The 16519-nt window shown below is 35.9% G+C and overlaps 1 protein-coding gene across 1 annotated transcript in view; it reads right to left on the bottom strand.

Moving 5' to 3' along the window:
• Positions 1 to 2821: 2821 nt before the first annotated feature.
• LOC122021448 (pentatricopeptide repeat-containing protein At1g10270-like) overlaps positions 2822 to 16519 on the bottom strand; it is a 42357-nt gene continuing 28659 nt past the window's right edge. The window contains exon 2 of the mRNA XM_042579566.1: positions 2822 to 3056. The gene's annotated coding sequence lies outside the window, so the exon portion shown is untranslated. The remainder of the gene's footprint in view (positions 3057 to 16519) is intronic.

The following is a 16519-nucleotide window of genomic DNA, read 5'->3' as shown; positions in this document are numbered from 1 at the left end:
TTTTAATTGTTTATTGGTTTGAGATGAATCTATCAATAATTTTATGCATGTGTGTTGATTTTAATATTGGTTTGTTGCAGATCATGTCAAGCTCTGCTTATAGTTTTGGGTATCGCAAATGAATTTTTTTCGTGACATGATGACTGATTTTCTTGGATACATTGATCGAATGTTGTTGGACTTCATCTCTTACCAGGAGGATGTACGTACAAGAAATACTTGATGGGCATCCCCAAGTTTGCTTTGACAATTTTTGTATGTCAAAACATGTGTGTGAATTTTTATAGAACATTAAAAGAGATGAATCTATTGCAAGATGGAACGAAAGTTACAGTTGAAGGTGTCACTATGCTCTTACTAATCATCGGGCACAACATACGACATCGAATATGTGCAGATCAATTTCAACATTCATTCTACACTAGTAGCAAGTGGTTCAAATGAGTTCTATGAGCTGGGCACATATATTATTCGATCATATGAACACAATGACATCCATCCGTACATATTGAACAATCTAAAGCGGTTTTTGTATTTTAAGGTATATATTGTACCCTAATATGTCTAGATACATTAATAATATATCCTTAATAACACATTGTGTATTTTTAGAATTGTCTTGGAGCTATCGATGGGACTCGCGTGTCAGCATGGGTATCAACATCAATTTAGACATCTTTTCGTGGTAGAAAGATTATTGTTACACAAAATGTGATGTTTGCATGCGACTTCGATATGCTTTTCACATTTGTGTATACTGGTTGGGAGGAGACAACAAATGATTTCAGGGTGTTCATAGATGCATTGACAAGGCATGAAAATAACTTTCTTAAACCTTGCAATAGTAAATAACAGATAAAACTCTCTATATATTCATTTATGTTGGTGTTTTACATCATTAATATGGAAACATTATCACAGATCAATTTCATCTTGTTGATTCTGGTTATCCAAACATGCTGGGCTTTCTCGCTTCATATCGAAGTCGACGCTATCACTTGAGAGATTATCGGGGGCAAGGCAGACCAAGGGGGAAGGAAGAGTTATTCAATTATAGGCACAATACATGTAATATTACACAGCAGTGCATTGGGGTGCTCAAAGCAAGGTTCTAAATTTTAAAAGATATGTCAAACTATCCAATTACTAGGCAAAGATTAATTCTAGTAAAAAAAAATAAACTAAAAAGAAATACGGGTATTATGGGAAAGAAAATAAGAAAAGCCACGTGATTTGGTCAATTTCAAAATGGGTACATTTTTTAGGTAATAAGCAAAACCAGCTACATTGTTGGTAAATTATTGTTCTTTAAAAAAAATAAAGTGTTTTTTTTATAATACCCTTTATTTTTCTTTCTATTTTCTTATCTTTTCTATTAGATAACGAAGGGTCACGATGTCGGAGTTCAAAGATAGATATCACTTGATGGTTTCCACACGCTAATTGGCTTGCAAAGGCCTCAAATCTAGGGTTGTAAATAGACTAGGCGTTTGTGAACAAGTTTAGTGTTTGATTTGGTAAAAGCTTGTTTATGTTCATTCAATATACACAAGATTAATTAAACAGACAAGTTTGAACAAATCGTTAAACTAAACAAACAAGTTTAAATACATATGTGTTCAGCTCATTAATATTCGTGAATAATGTTCGTGAACAATGTTCGTGAATCATATTCATTAATAAAATTTTTTTCAATATGCTAAATAAATAATAAAATAAATAAATAAGTTTAAATTATGAAACTCAATGACCAATCAAACAATTAAAAGTTTCAAACAATCAAACAAGGCTGAATTGAAAGCTCGATAACATCTAAACGAACCAAGCTTAAACCAAGTTCAAGCCAAGCTCGAACCAAGCTCAAGCCAAGCTCGAATTGAGAGCTCGATAACATCTAAACAAGTCAAGCTCAAGCGAAGTTTTAAACAAGCTCAAGCTCCTAAAACATAAACTAAACAAAGCTTGAACAATCATTTCAAAAGCTTGGTTTATTTTAAGCTCGGCTCGGTTACCTTGTCAAATAAGCTTAAACACCTCAAAGCTCGGTTCGACTCGGCTTGACTTATTTACAACCCTACTCAAATCTAGGTTCCCACGTGCTAATTAGCTTGTGGAGGCCTCAAATTCCTTTGTTTTTTTTTTCCTTTTAAGTAGGCACTAAGTATATCACTTACACTGATTAATTCTGAAATGATCAATTCGGCCCCACAAAAATTTCCTACCGACCTTCAAGTTAAATAAAAAAAATACTTGCAATAGACCTATCACTCTAGCGTTCATAGGTCAACCGCTCATTAAAAGAAATTCATTAGTTAATTTGCCAAAACTATGACTCAATCATTAAATATTTGATAGAGTGAGAAGACACTCTGCCCCTACACCATTACCTCGGAGGCCAACTTTAAATGTAAGCACGACGGGTAAGGGAGAAAAGGGCAGCGCTTGACCTCAATTCGTCATGGAAATTTCTTCTTGTCTATTTATCTGATTGCTTGGTGCTCCTCCTTAGTAGCTGAGGAATATTAAGCCCTTTGGAAGTCTGAAATTTTAGACCTTAAAACAAGTGTTCCTTGAGCTCCACTCTTATTCCATTTAGAGATTTTTGACTTGGTTTATAAGAACAGTGAGAGGACAATTGTAACATATAGCCAACGTCAAATAACAGTTGGGACACATGCTTTAGTATTGCTATTGCATTCAGAAGATAGAAAGCAACACAGCACTGAATAAGATTCATGCTGATCGAATACACAAAAAATGTTCATTCTGAAGAAAGCAAGCAAGCAGCCAAACTGAATATATTAACATATTACCTGATCGAATATACTAAAAAATGTTCAAACTGTGCAGACTTGTACCCTCCAGGCTTGTGTTTTGATAAAGATATAAGAGCATTTATAATGGTTGGCATAGATAACCATTGCATAGTACCTTTTCGCTAGTGTGATGCATTTCAGTTCCCTAGAGTCAGATTTGTTTGAGAGTTTGCTTTGTCCAATAACTGAAACAGAATCAGTTCTCTCATTTGTTTGAAATGACTTCCTAGCAGTAATTGGCTGCTGCAATGAACAGTACGATGAGAAGTGTAAATGGTTTCGCGGCAAGTTTTTACAAATGTTCAGTTAGCAAGTTTCTCAAGGAGTATACATTTGTGTTACGGATATGCTACTTTAGATCATATCGATGAAAATAGAGAATAGCCAGGAATCAAACGGGAACATGTTTGAAGTATTAGAGGACTTCTTATCATACCAATGGAAGTTTAGAATACCAAGAAAACCAAAGCATCTTTGAAGTATAAGAGGGGGAAAAACTGGAATCTGAAACATCTTTTTCTAAAACAAACTTCGTCATTTAGTTTCCATGTGTAACAAAAATCACTTGCCACCTTTTCCTTCATTGATTGTCTATGAATAGAAAGTATCTAGCAACTGCATATTGCTTGAAACCTTTATGACCGGTCTAATACATAATTGACAGACTCCAATACCCTGGTTGCTCTCAGGTTTCTATGAAATAAGTCAAGCACTTACTGAAGCTAATTCCAACATTGTATGTGATATGAAGTACCTAATGTGCACAAGCAGCCCTAATGATTTGGAGGGATGAAAACTACGCTCGAAATTTGGTGTTGGTAAAGTGGCAAATGGTCAATTTTGATCAAACTTTATTCAAGTAGAATGCATTATTAGTTAATGGAAAATCTTTGGGCACAAATAATTAACATAAAAAATTTTAAAATCAGTATTGGGTGAACGATAAGTTAATGTCCAAAGATAATTACTCGAGAGTTTGACGGTGAAGCAAACCGCATGTGCATTAGTTTTGGTCAAGACAGGCACAGTAAGAAAGTGTTGACATGTGCATAACCTGCAAGTCGGGCACATGTGTGCACAAGCATGCACTAGCAAATAGGTGCACGGACAAGTGCAGATGGCGTTCCATCTTATTGGCGTTCTATCTCAAGGAAGCCTCCTTTGGCCAAAGGCAACCTCAAGCATGCCCGATGTATCACTATATCAAATGCAAAAGATCACATCACAATTCATGTGACCAATAGCGGTCACAATGATCAGGCCGAATAAGGATGGAGAAGCACAAGATTAGATAAATTGTCTAACAAGGTAACCCTCATTCCTCTAATCAATTTGCTTTCCCTCTCTAACCTATTTAAACTCACTATTGCAGTTGGATGTCAAAGGGCTTATGCCAAGAAACACTTGGCGTCGGCTTTTGCAGGGAATAAACAAAAGGTCAGAAAAATCCCCTACAAGGTAACATCTAATTTTCTTACCAACTTGCTCTCATACTTTGTTGGGTTTAAACTCACTCTGTAACTCTCATTCTAACTTGAGTATTGGAAGACCCTCATTGGGAGCGCCTATCATTATTGGCTTTATCAAGGAAAAAGAGGCAAGACTACTGTCTCTCAAACACTTCAGAAAAGGCTCAGTTACTCTCCAGATGCATTTTTTTATTTAGTCACTAAAGCACAATAAGTGATTTTTTTCACGGAAACAAACCACCCTATTAACCTTAAATATTAACAGTTGCACTATAAAAGGGTCTAACTGATTAGACAAATATCAATGTTGTAGTCGATATCAAGGAATCATAAAAATTAACAATGGCACTAGAAAAGGCGTAACAATAACGACAAGTCTTATCTCATTAGGTGGGGTCGATTATATGAATCTTTTTACGTCATTGATTTCTACCTCTCTACTAAATTATCATCTATACTTAAAAAAATTTTATTTTGTTTTATTGTTGTTAACCAAGTTTTTTTTGCTCTTCCTTTTTCTCGTTTGATATGCGTGTTTGTCTAGTTTCACATCGCCTAATTGAAGTATTTATTAATCGTCTAAATACATCCGTACCATCTTAAACATGTCTATCGGAGTTTTTTCTTAATAAATGCAACTCTGATTTGTTGGATCGGAAAGATGCTAGAGGGGGTGAATAGCGATTGTCGCTTTTAGAAAATTAAGAATACGCAGTGGAAAAGAAACATGAAAGTTCACACGCTAACATAAGTAATTTTTTACTTGGTTCGGAGCTTTCGACGACTCCTACTCCATGGTCCGTACTCGTTGAGTACTTTCGTTGGGCAATTACTATCAGTTCGAAAATGGGTTACAAAGATTTCTTAGGACAAGAACTGAAATAAAAATGTTACCGACAAACAAAAAGAAATTTGAAGTAGTCTTCGTTCTTCGAACTTCAAATTTTGAAGTAGTCTTTCGATGTTGTTAGAGCCTTTTCGAAGAAGTGCACGAATATGAAAGTCGTAGAAGATGATCTATTAAAGTTATTGGTCGAAGGCCTTTATATAGGTCCATTTCGGGCGTCTGGAACGCCTCCAGACGACTGGAACGCCTCCGGGCACCTGGATGATTGCTGACGTAGCGATATCTCGTCGAAACTTGATTCGTCAAGTTTCTCCACCTTCGGGCGCCTGGACCGTTGACGTGGGTTCGGCCAGTCGTCGTGCTCTAACTTAGCTACTGGATGATTTTTTTAGCCCGGGTGTCTAGACCAACTCCGGACGTCCAGACCTCTTCCGGACACTCGGACACTCTTTTTCAGCAACTTCTTTCCTGCAAAAAAAGAGTTAGTCCAGGCAACAAAAAAAATATATTTTTCTTGCAAAACAAAGTTATTACAATACAACAAGATAGTAATAGTAAGTAGATCCTGCCTCCCTGAGACCAGGATCTAATCAAATTCTCAACTTTAGTTTCCCAAATAGACATAAGTTGGACCGACGCCTACTGTACCTTCAACCGGGAACACGTCCTCACTTGATCTCTCCTCCAGTTGCTTACCTTTTACTTACCAACTCTAGTCGCTTGACTCGCCTTTGACCCACCAGGTCTTCCTGCCAGTTGTCAGGTCCCGCCGACTTAATCAGACTTCCCGCCAGATATTGGGTCAGACGGATTTATCTGAACTTCGCACCAGTTATGGGGTCCCGCGGACCTAGCTAAATTTCACCCTAGTATCAAGTCCTCAAGGTTCGTCAACTCCTGTACATTTGGTAATGAAATTAGACCACAAACACTCTAACTTTAATCCACTTGTCATTCATCAAAATCCGAGTTAAATAATGCAAATTAGACGAACAATCTCTCCTTTTTTGATGTAATGACAATCTAGGTTAATGTTTTAAAAAAATAATATGCAAAATACAAGCATATGATCTAAGTTTGTTTTGAATTTGATTTACTTGATCAAGTGTGTCTGTTCTTTTTCTACATTAACTCTTATCCTCCTCTTTCGACATTTATAAAAAAAAACTAAGCTAAAGGAAAGACTGGCATAAGATAAGTAATGTCAAATATTATTGCAAAAGTTAACTGAAAGTAAACATTTTGTATATATCAGATTTAGGGAGAGGTTTGAACAAAAGTTCAATTTAGTAAAAAAATTTTGTAAATATTTTAAAAAGCATTTTCAAAGTAAAGTTTTGTCAAAAATTATGTTTCAAGTAAGATTTTGAAAAAAATACTTTTAAATAAACTTTTTCAAAAATCTAAGTGAACTTTTTTAAAGTAAGGTTTTTTTTTTTTAAAAAAAAGTTCTAAGTAAAATTTTCAATGTAAGGATTTTCAAAAAAAAAACTCTAAGTGAGTTTTTTTAAAGTAAGGATTTTCAAAACAAAAATCTAAATGAACTTTTTCAAAGCAAGAATTTTCAAAAATAATAAATTTCTAATTGAATGTTCTTAAAAAAAAATGGTTTTCTATATAAATAGTAAATTTTCTAAGTAAAGAAGAAAGTTTCAGTAAATATTTTCAAAATTTTTTAAGTAAGAAACATTTTCATTTTCAAAGTTATTTCAATGAAAAATTTTCTAAAGATTCAAATAAAAGAAATTTTTTTAAGAAAGATTTTCAAAGTAATGAAAAAAATTTCATAAGAAAGATTTTCAAAGTACGATTTTGAAAGTAATTTAAAAAAAAAAATTCTAAGAAAAATTTTCAAGAATAATCCTCCTCCTAATTTGATATCTTTATTGAAAAATAATCATTCAATTACCAATATCCTTAATATATATCTAATTGTTAGTTACTAATTATCTACTAGAAGATAGTAGTGTTCACTTGGTTAATTAAGTTAAGTACAATTTGATCCAGTTTATTATTTATTAAGAGATGATTACTTAACTTGACTATTGTATTTTGGTATTTTTTGTTCAGATTTATGTTGATACACTGATATAAGCATCTAACGTCAGGCAAAATGTTTACGCATCTCATGTCATTCTATATTTTTGAATATACAATCAAGATAGATCTAGTGTGTTTATGATATACTCGCTCCCTAGATCTATTGGATTATGCTTTCTATAGGTTAGATCTAGACTAAGGCCAAAACAATTTTGAAATACTAGGGAAATGAGAATTTTTAGAAAATATAAGGAAATTTTTTTTTCAAGAATTTATAAATTATTTGATAATAAGAATCATAGTCTATCATTCTTAGTTTTCTCACATTAAGTTTAAGTTCAAGGTAAGTATATTAAATAGGTCTACGCTTAGATTTGATTGATAATATTTAATTGAGATTTAAGTTAATCCATTGGTAATTTAATTAATTTGAAATAGATTAGTTTAAAATGTTAATTTGGTTGAATTAAGGTATTTACTTGAGTTTTCACTCCCGATTATCCTAAATTATCAATTAAGATTAGATTAATTAAAGTTTATGTTAAGTTAACTTAATTTTAAAGTTTAAGTGGATTAATATTTAGGATTTAATTCAATTAATTTTAACGCTTAATTAAAGTTTTTAATTAATTTAATTTAATATAAATTTAGCTTTAATTTTAATTTGACTCTATTCATCTCATTCAGTCTAAGTTTTCAGACAAAGAAATCTTATGATTTTATGAGATAAGTTAAGTTAATTTCAGGGTTTGATTTAACTTATGTTAGATTCAAGTTTAGCTTTGAGTTTAACAAACAGACATTTTCTAAATAAACGTCTAAATTGTGGTGAGTCACCTGGATATCATTAGAGTAATCACACCTTCAAAATTTTCCTACCCACTGAACTTAGTACAAAATTTTGGTTTAATCACGTACGATTAGTAAGGGGTAACTTCAGTTAGTTCCACTAAGTTAAATACATTAGGTCGAAGCTATATCTTCTTATACATACATAGACAGAGTTTCCCTAATCTAATATTATCCAAAACTTCTCAGTGTTGTTTGTCAAATTAAATTTTTGTCCTTTTTTAATCTAGTCCTAATTACCAACTAAGTAAACTATTATTTTGGAGGTACCAACTAATTTAGTACCTCCCCGTAAATTATTGAACTTAAGTTATGTTTAATTAAAATTAATTAAATTTTAATCAAGGTTTAATCAATTGTAATTTATGTTCAATTTAATTTTTTAATTTTAAATTAATTAAATTAGTTAAATTGTCTTTACAATTTAAAATTTCTTTTACATTTAAATTTATTAATTTGTTTAAATTATCTTTATTTTAAATATTATATTTAATATTTAATATTTTATTAATTTTTAATTTTGAATTAGTTAAATTATTTAAATTATCTTTCTTTAAAGATTTATCTTTAAAATTTAATTTTTTATTAATTGTTAATTTTAAATTTGTTAGATTTGATTTTATTTTTTATTAAAATGTTTGATTTTATCCTCATATTTTATTTGTCTTTTATATTGTTAGTTGAATTTATTAGATTAATTTTATGTGTAGATTTATCCTTAAGATTTTTATCTATTAAATTATTTTTATTTCGGATAGAAACTTTTAGATTAATATTATCTAGATTATCAACTATTTTATTAAAAAATTTATTAATTTTATTTTAATCTATATTGAGTTCGTCAATTTTATCATTTGAATTATTATTTAAAATTTCATATGTATTTAAATTTAATTTTTTTAATTAATTACATCTAAATTTTTATTAATTATTTTATTTAATTTTAAATTTTCTAGTTTAATCAAATCTAAATTTCTCAGAAATTTTGAATTAATTAAATCTAAATTGTTTAATATATTTATAGGAGTATTTTTATGAATATCTAAATTATCTTACAGATTTATAGAAGAATTTTCTAAACTATCATGTATATTATTTAAATTACTACTAATAGGGATATTTTGGTGAATATTACTAACCTTAAGTACGACCCCTAATTCTATAGACTTCTCCGTTGATTTAGGCTTATTAAGAAGAAAAATTCGTGTATTAGATACGACAGAGTTATCGACTTATATAGAGGAGGATATATAGTATAATTACAACAATAACCCTAGTTATGCTACAATATTCCAACACTCCCCCTTAAGCTGGAGAATATATATCATATGCACCAAGCTTGTTACAAATGTAGTCAATTCGAGGACCTCTCAGTGACTTAGTGAATATATCTGCTAGTTGATCATGTGAGTTGATAAAACTAGTAAATATTTCTCCCGATATGACCTTCTCTCTAATAAAGTGACAGTTAACTTCAATATGCTTTGTCCTCTCATGAAAAATTGGATTCGAGGCAATAGCACGATAGTTTGGTTGTCACATATAAATAACATTTGTATAACCTCCCCAACCCGAGTTCCTGAAGCAACAGTTTTAGCCATATAAGCTTTTGACTAGTTATGGTCATAGCTCGATACTCTGCCTCTACACTTGATCTTGCAACAACATTTTGCTTTTTGCTTTTCCAAGAAACAAGGTTACCTCCGACAAATATACAAAACTCAGAAATAGACCTTCTATTAGTGGGAGATCCTGCCCAATCTACATTAGACTATCTTACGACTCGAGTATGTCCTTTGTTTGCATACAAAAGACCCTTTCCTGGTGCGCCTCTGATATATCGAATAATATGAGTCACAATATCTCAATGTTCTTTGCATGGAGAGTTGAGAAACTGACTTACTACACTTACCGCAAATGAGATATCCGGACGAGTAATAGTAAGGTAGCTTAGTGTCCCTACTAATCGCCTGTATTGTTCAGCATCTAGAAGAGGCTCCCCCTGATTTGACATGAGCTTGACATTAGGATCCATAGGGTCGTCGTCTGTCTTTGAGTTTAACATTTCTGTTTCTTTTAAAATATTCATTGCATACTTCCTTTGGGATATGACGATCCCCTATTTAGACTGTGCTACTTCTATCCCGAAGAAGTATTTGAGTTTGCCGAGATCTTTTATATGGAAATGTTTGAAAAGATATTGTTTCACCGGTGAAATCCCAAGATGATCATTACCTGTAATGATAATATCATCAACATAAACCATTACGTAGATGCAACCAGTAGATGAGTGGCGATAAAAGACAAAATGGTCAGCCTCGCTTCGAGTCATGTCAAACTGTTGAATTATAATACTAAATCTACCGAACCATGCTTTGAGTGATTGCTTGAGGCCATATAAAGATTTCGACAGGCGACATACAAGACCAAAAGACTCTCCCTGAGCAACAAAATTCGGAGGTCACTCTATGTAGACTTTCTCGAGCATCATCATGTAAGAATGCATTTTTGATGTCCAACTGATAAAGAGGCCAATGGCGAATCACAACAATTGACAGGAATAGGTGTACAGAAGACATCTTGGTAACAGGAGAAAAAGTGTCCCCATAATCCAATCCGAAGATCTGAGTATAGTTTTTAGCGACGATATGAATCTTAAGTCTATCAACCATATCGTATGGACCAACCTTCACCGTATACAACCATCGACAACCAACAACTGACTTCCCAGGTGGTAGAGAAACGAGGTCTCCAGTCCCACTACTCCGTAAAGCACAAATTTCATCGAACATAGTCTGTTTCCATCATAGATGGGCATATGCATCACCTGTAGTCTTTGGAAGAGAAACATACGACAAGGAAGAAAGACAAGAATAATAAGAAGGAGAAAGATGATAACTCAAAGAAGCATTGTAAGGAGAAGGATTACGAGTGGAACGCATACCCTTTCAAAATGCAATGGGAATATCAGAGGCAAGAGATGGGATTGGAGGAAATGACAAAGGACTTAGCTCCAAAGATGTATCCATGACAGTGTTAGTATTGGGCAATGGCAAAGCAGGACGAGGACAATGTTGATAAACCTGCAAAAGAGGAGACGAGGCTGAGGATGATAGAGACGCCATTAGAGGACAAAAGACAGTCACTGGTGTAGGTGGAGAGGGAGAAATCTCGAATTGGGAAGCGGGAGGCCCAAAAATTGAAACCAAATCAAAGAATGTGACATAAGCAGAGATAAAGTACCGACAAAGAGTAGGGGAGTAACACTTGTACCCATTCTGAGACCTTGGGTACCCAAGGAAAACACACTTATGAGACTGGGGAGAGAGTTTATCAATGTCAGGATCAAGATGATAAGTAAAACATATAGAATCAAAGACCCGAGATGGTAAAGGATAAAGAGGATGATGATGGTAGAGGATATGATGAGGTATTTTACCCTGGAGAGTGGAGGAAGGCATGTGATTGATGAGATAACACACAGTAAGTATGACATTATCCCAAAATTGATGAGGAACATGAGAATGGAGAAGAAGAGTATGGATGGTCTCAAGGACATGACGATTTTTGTATTATGCAACCTCATTCTGTTAAGGGGTATGAGGGCAAGACGTGCGATGCAGCATACCATGAGATGCTAAGAAGGAACGAAACTAAGTAGAAAGATACTCGTGTGCATTATTACTTTGCAAAGTTCAAAGAGAAATTAAATATCAAACTGAGTTTTGATTTTATGAAAAAAAGATTGAAAAAATAGAAAATAATTCTGAACGTTCCTTCATCAGATATAACCATGTACATCGAGAAAAATCGTCTATAAAAGTAACAAATTATCGTGATCCCAATGTAGAAGAAACACGACTCGGACTCTAAACATTAGAATGAACCAAAGCAAAGGGAGTCGTAGCTCGACTCACAGTGCGAGGAGAAAAAGAACTACGAACATGTTTATCTAACTGACATGACTCACAAGACAAAGACTCTAAGTGAGAAAAATTAGGATGTAATTGTTTCAATTTATCAAGACTTAGATATCCCAAATGAGCATGAATAAGAAGTGGAGATATCGTAGCCGAACCAACAAAAAAGGGTTGTTGAAGCTGATAAAGGTCATGAGACTCACATCTAAAGCCAATCATCATCCCCGTAGTAAGGAAACAGACATTCTAGTAAAAGAAATGACACAATCAAGAGACCGAGTAAATTAATTTATTGACAATAAATTAAAGGGAGTTCCGAGAACATAAAGAACATTATGAATAGAAAAGGCGGAGAAGGATGAATAATATCAATACCCTTAGACTGAGTTTGGGAACCATTGACTATGATGACAGTTGGTAAATAACCAGAAGTAGTGAGAGAAGAAAATAGGGATTTATTACCAGTGATATGATCGGTGGTCCCAAAATCAAGAATCCAAGGACTTGAAGAGTGAGATATGCCAGCAAAGGAATTACCAGCGTGTGCAACAGCAGCAGTGATATGAGAAGCCTGACGATCCTTAAATCATTTCAGAAAGTCATTATAGGAAGCTGGTGGGGTCGAATCTGGTGTTAACTGTGAAGTGGAAGTTAAAGAAGCAATAGAACTCTGAACGATTTGAGCAGCGCGAGGAGGTCGACCATGTAGACGCCATCACTTATCAATCGTGTGGTCCGGGCAGTGGCAATGATCACACCAAGGACGTCCTTTGCCACCCTTGCGAGATAGAGGTCTGTTGTTGTGTCAAGAGACCAAAGCTGACGAGTCAACAAGAACGGAAGGAGGCATCGTCAAGATCTTGGCTTGGATACGGAGGAGAATCACCCAGGTATTGTCCATGGTAGCTTCTGTGGGACTGCCCAAGATCTGATCACGAATATAAGAATAATATGTGGGCAGACCATATAAAGCCAGGGACATAAAAAATTTCTTCCGATTTTCAAGCTCTTCAACAGGACTGGCCACAGGTGGTAGCAGTTCATTGAGATCACAAAGAAGGATAGAGACCGAATCCAGGTAAGTTGACATTGAATCCTTAATCTGATGGGCACTGAGGATGGTTATGAGATTTTCACAAACTTGATAGAGTCACCGAGAGGTGTTTGTAAAGAGTTGTTGAACCTGTATCCAAATAACTTTGTAGATTTTGTGAGTACGGAAGACATTTCTAAGAGATGGATGGATAGTGGTTCAGATAATACAACACAACTGAGCGTCAACCTTCTTTCATAGAGGACGATCGATAACTTGAACATCTTCAGTTTGAGTGAGATGTGTCTCATAACGCTGTCCAACAAGCCAAAGCTCAATGTGAGATGCCTAAAAGACGTAATTTTCACCATCCAACTGCTCAGAAGAGAGGGGTGCAATGATATGATTAGTAAACATTGAGGTATCTGGCTTTGGGAGGCTGGATGTATCCATTGATTAATTTGGAAAGAACTGTGAAGAAAAGCTCCTGACTACTGGAGAAAATAGTGTCGGAGAAGACGAGGGTCGTGGTTACTCCAGAGTCTCCAGTAAACAGGATGTGGCTGGTGCGTGGATTCATGTCTTCAAGCCGCCTCACGAGACGCGAACACGCGCGCGAGAGGGATAACTAGGAGGCGTGAAGTTGTCTTCTCGAGGAGGTCAGAGATGGGGTCGTGTTGGTATGATAGAGCTCTGGAACTAGAGGTCCATCTTGAAGTCCTGGGCAATTTCACAGACAAGACGTTGGAACGAGAGCTTACGGATCAGAAGTTCTGTGCTCTTCTATACTTGCGGATCCCCCACAGCGCCACCATGCCAGGGAGGAATCGATGGGGCTTCTTCACACCGCTGGTTGTAGGCGTTGATTTACAAGCTGCCTTGGTTGCGAGTTGTTTACACAAGGCCTTCCCTCTGGTGGATTTTCTCTTCATCTGCTTCGTCCGAGCTATTGCGTTAGATTTAAAAATCGGCAGGAGGAAGAGAGAACTAGGGTGTCGTCGATCCTCGGTGACGACAGTGCGCGCAAGGACAACAGAGCAGTGACACATGTTCTGTGTGCGAGGAACGTCGGTTGTAGAACAGCGACGACATGTCTGTGTGTGAAGAACACCGGAGGTGAAGGACTGCTGCTTCGCGGCGAATGGCACTATGCGTGCGCGAGAGAAGAACGTCGACGCAGGAAATTAGGATTTTGACTCTGATACCATGTTAAGAAGAGAAATCCATGTATTAAACACCACAAAGTTATTGACTTATATAGAGGAGGATATACAACATAATTACAATAATACTCCTAGTTATGTTATAATATTCTAACAGGACTCATGTTTAGATTTGACTCTGACTTGATCCTTCAATTTTGATAGATCCTCATGAAGTTTGGTTAGGTGAGTCCATAACTTGTAGGCATCTTGGTGTTCTCCAATTCTGCATATAATTTCGTTAGGTAATAAACTTAAAACTAAACTTATTACATTTGTGTTTGCTTCTATATCTTGAGTGGATCGCCTTAGTGCTATGTCACAATCGAAGTCATTCATCATTACGAAGCATTATGTCCCCTCGGGATGGTTTAGTGTTGCCACCATGAGGTATGTGAAATACCGAAAATGGGCGTAACACCTTAAGGGAATTTTTCAGAATTTTTATGGGAATTTTTCGGAGACCGTATGGTGTAGGTTATAGGGATAAAAATTGGACCCCGGGAAAGCCTGTTTAGGCTACCCCATTTAAGCGAGGAAAAGTTTGATTTCTTTTCCTTTTTGTTTTTTTTTAATTTTATTTTTCTGTCGTTTTCTTTACCCCCGCGCCTCCTCTCCCGATTTCCCCCGACACCGCGCCTCCTCTCCCGCGACACCAAACCTTTCCTCTTCCTTTTCTGCCCGACGCCATCTGAACCCTAACCATCTTCTTGGTCGCGCCTTCTCCACCCGATGGCGTCGCCAACAGAAGTGTCGCCGGCCTCCTCCACGCCGTGCTCTAGCCGAAAGCCGACTGCCACAACTCGATCTCTTTATGCACCGACACCGTGTGTCCATCGTGTTGTGCCCTAGTTCCCGATTCGTGGTCACTGCCGCACGGAGCAGCGCCGACCATCTCTGGAGATTTCTTGTTCGCGTGCCCTAGATTTCCTCTTGCTGCCGGATCCGAACAAAGAAGCAGTGATGGTATCAGGAAGGTGCCACGGTCCTGAACGTTTGGTGCCACTGTTTCTTGCTGTCATTGCTTAAGAAGAAGGTCAGCAGCAACTCCTAGTTCCGGTCACTATATTCCCAAGGCACGCGTCTCCGGCAGTGACTCGACAGTCGAATATACAGATTTGGGTGAGTTTTGGATTGAGATAAATGCATTGTTGTTAGTATAAATGGATTATGTTTGGAATAAATCTAATGGTATGATTAGGGTTAAGACAATTAACCCTAATTAATCGTTGGAAATAATTTAGGTAGGGTTAATGCTATATGATTAGGGTTTTCCCTAATTGAGGATTGGGTATTTTATTTAGCTGATTGATTCATATGCATTTAGCTAAATAAAATATATATTAATTGATGCAGGATTCTGATTTGAGACGAGCGTCTTGACGACGGATTGATTGATAGGACCTTTCTATTGGAGGCGGTTACCTTGACTTATCTTTGATAATATCATGTTGATATGTTTAGTAGGTTATAACATTTAGTAATGATTATGTTCGTCTTTGCTTCGGTTGGTCACTACCCGATACCTGTTACATGCTTGTTTTGTTTACTTATTATGCACTTCATGTTAGTACCTATCTAATTATACATGCTTATAGGGGTAGTGACACAACCATGTGTTTATTATGTTCAGGATCTAGGTTTTTATACCTTATCTGATCTGTGTACCTTTGATTTGGTTCATTGTCTTATGGTACACATTATATATATATATATATATATGGATATTGCTGTGCTGTTCAGGATTTTTCTATGCTTAGTGTCATGCACCATTCGCATGATTGCATTCTGCGCGATAGTCTGCTCCATTATTGTTGAGCACAACGCTAGTTTTATCTCTGTCGGTGCTCCGCTGGTCTGCTCATGGGTAACGTGGCGCAGCGTGGCAGCACGTCAGTTTTGCTCGGTGGTGCTCCGCTAGGACGCTCATGGGTAGTGTGATTGTAGTGTGGTAGCACGCCGAGATCCCTCCTCGTCATCGTGTACTGGGAGATGAGAGCATTGTGCTCCCCCACTTATGATTTGGGGTAGGAGGATAGGTGTACTCCGACAGCATCCCGTCCACTCGGTCACTCATCAGGAGCAGTGATGGTAGAGTGCACGGTTGTCACAACCCTACCCACTCGGTCTCACCATCGTGTGTGAGATGACTGACTGACAGTAGGGGTAACAGGGCATGTCATTGGCATGATATGCATGATGCATTTATTTCTTGTATTTGCTGCATTTGGATGGATGCATATGTTTGACATGCATACAAGATTTATGATAGTCTCGGTCTGACGACCTGACTATTCTGATAGGAGGTCCTGGTGAGTACATTTCTCTTCAACATTTTCTATT

Source organism: Zingiber officinale, chromosome 9A, assembly GCF_018446385.1.
Source record: "Zingiber officinale cultivar Zhangliang chromosome 9A, Zo_v1.1, whole genome shotgun sequence".
Classification (NCBI taxonomy): Eukaryota; Viridiplantae; Streptophyta; class Magnoliopsida; order Zingiberales; family Zingiberaceae; genus Zingiber; species Zingiber officinale.
The sequence above is the reverse complement of the archived record's forward strand: the minus strand, read 5'-3'. Positions and strand labels throughout refer to the sequence as shown.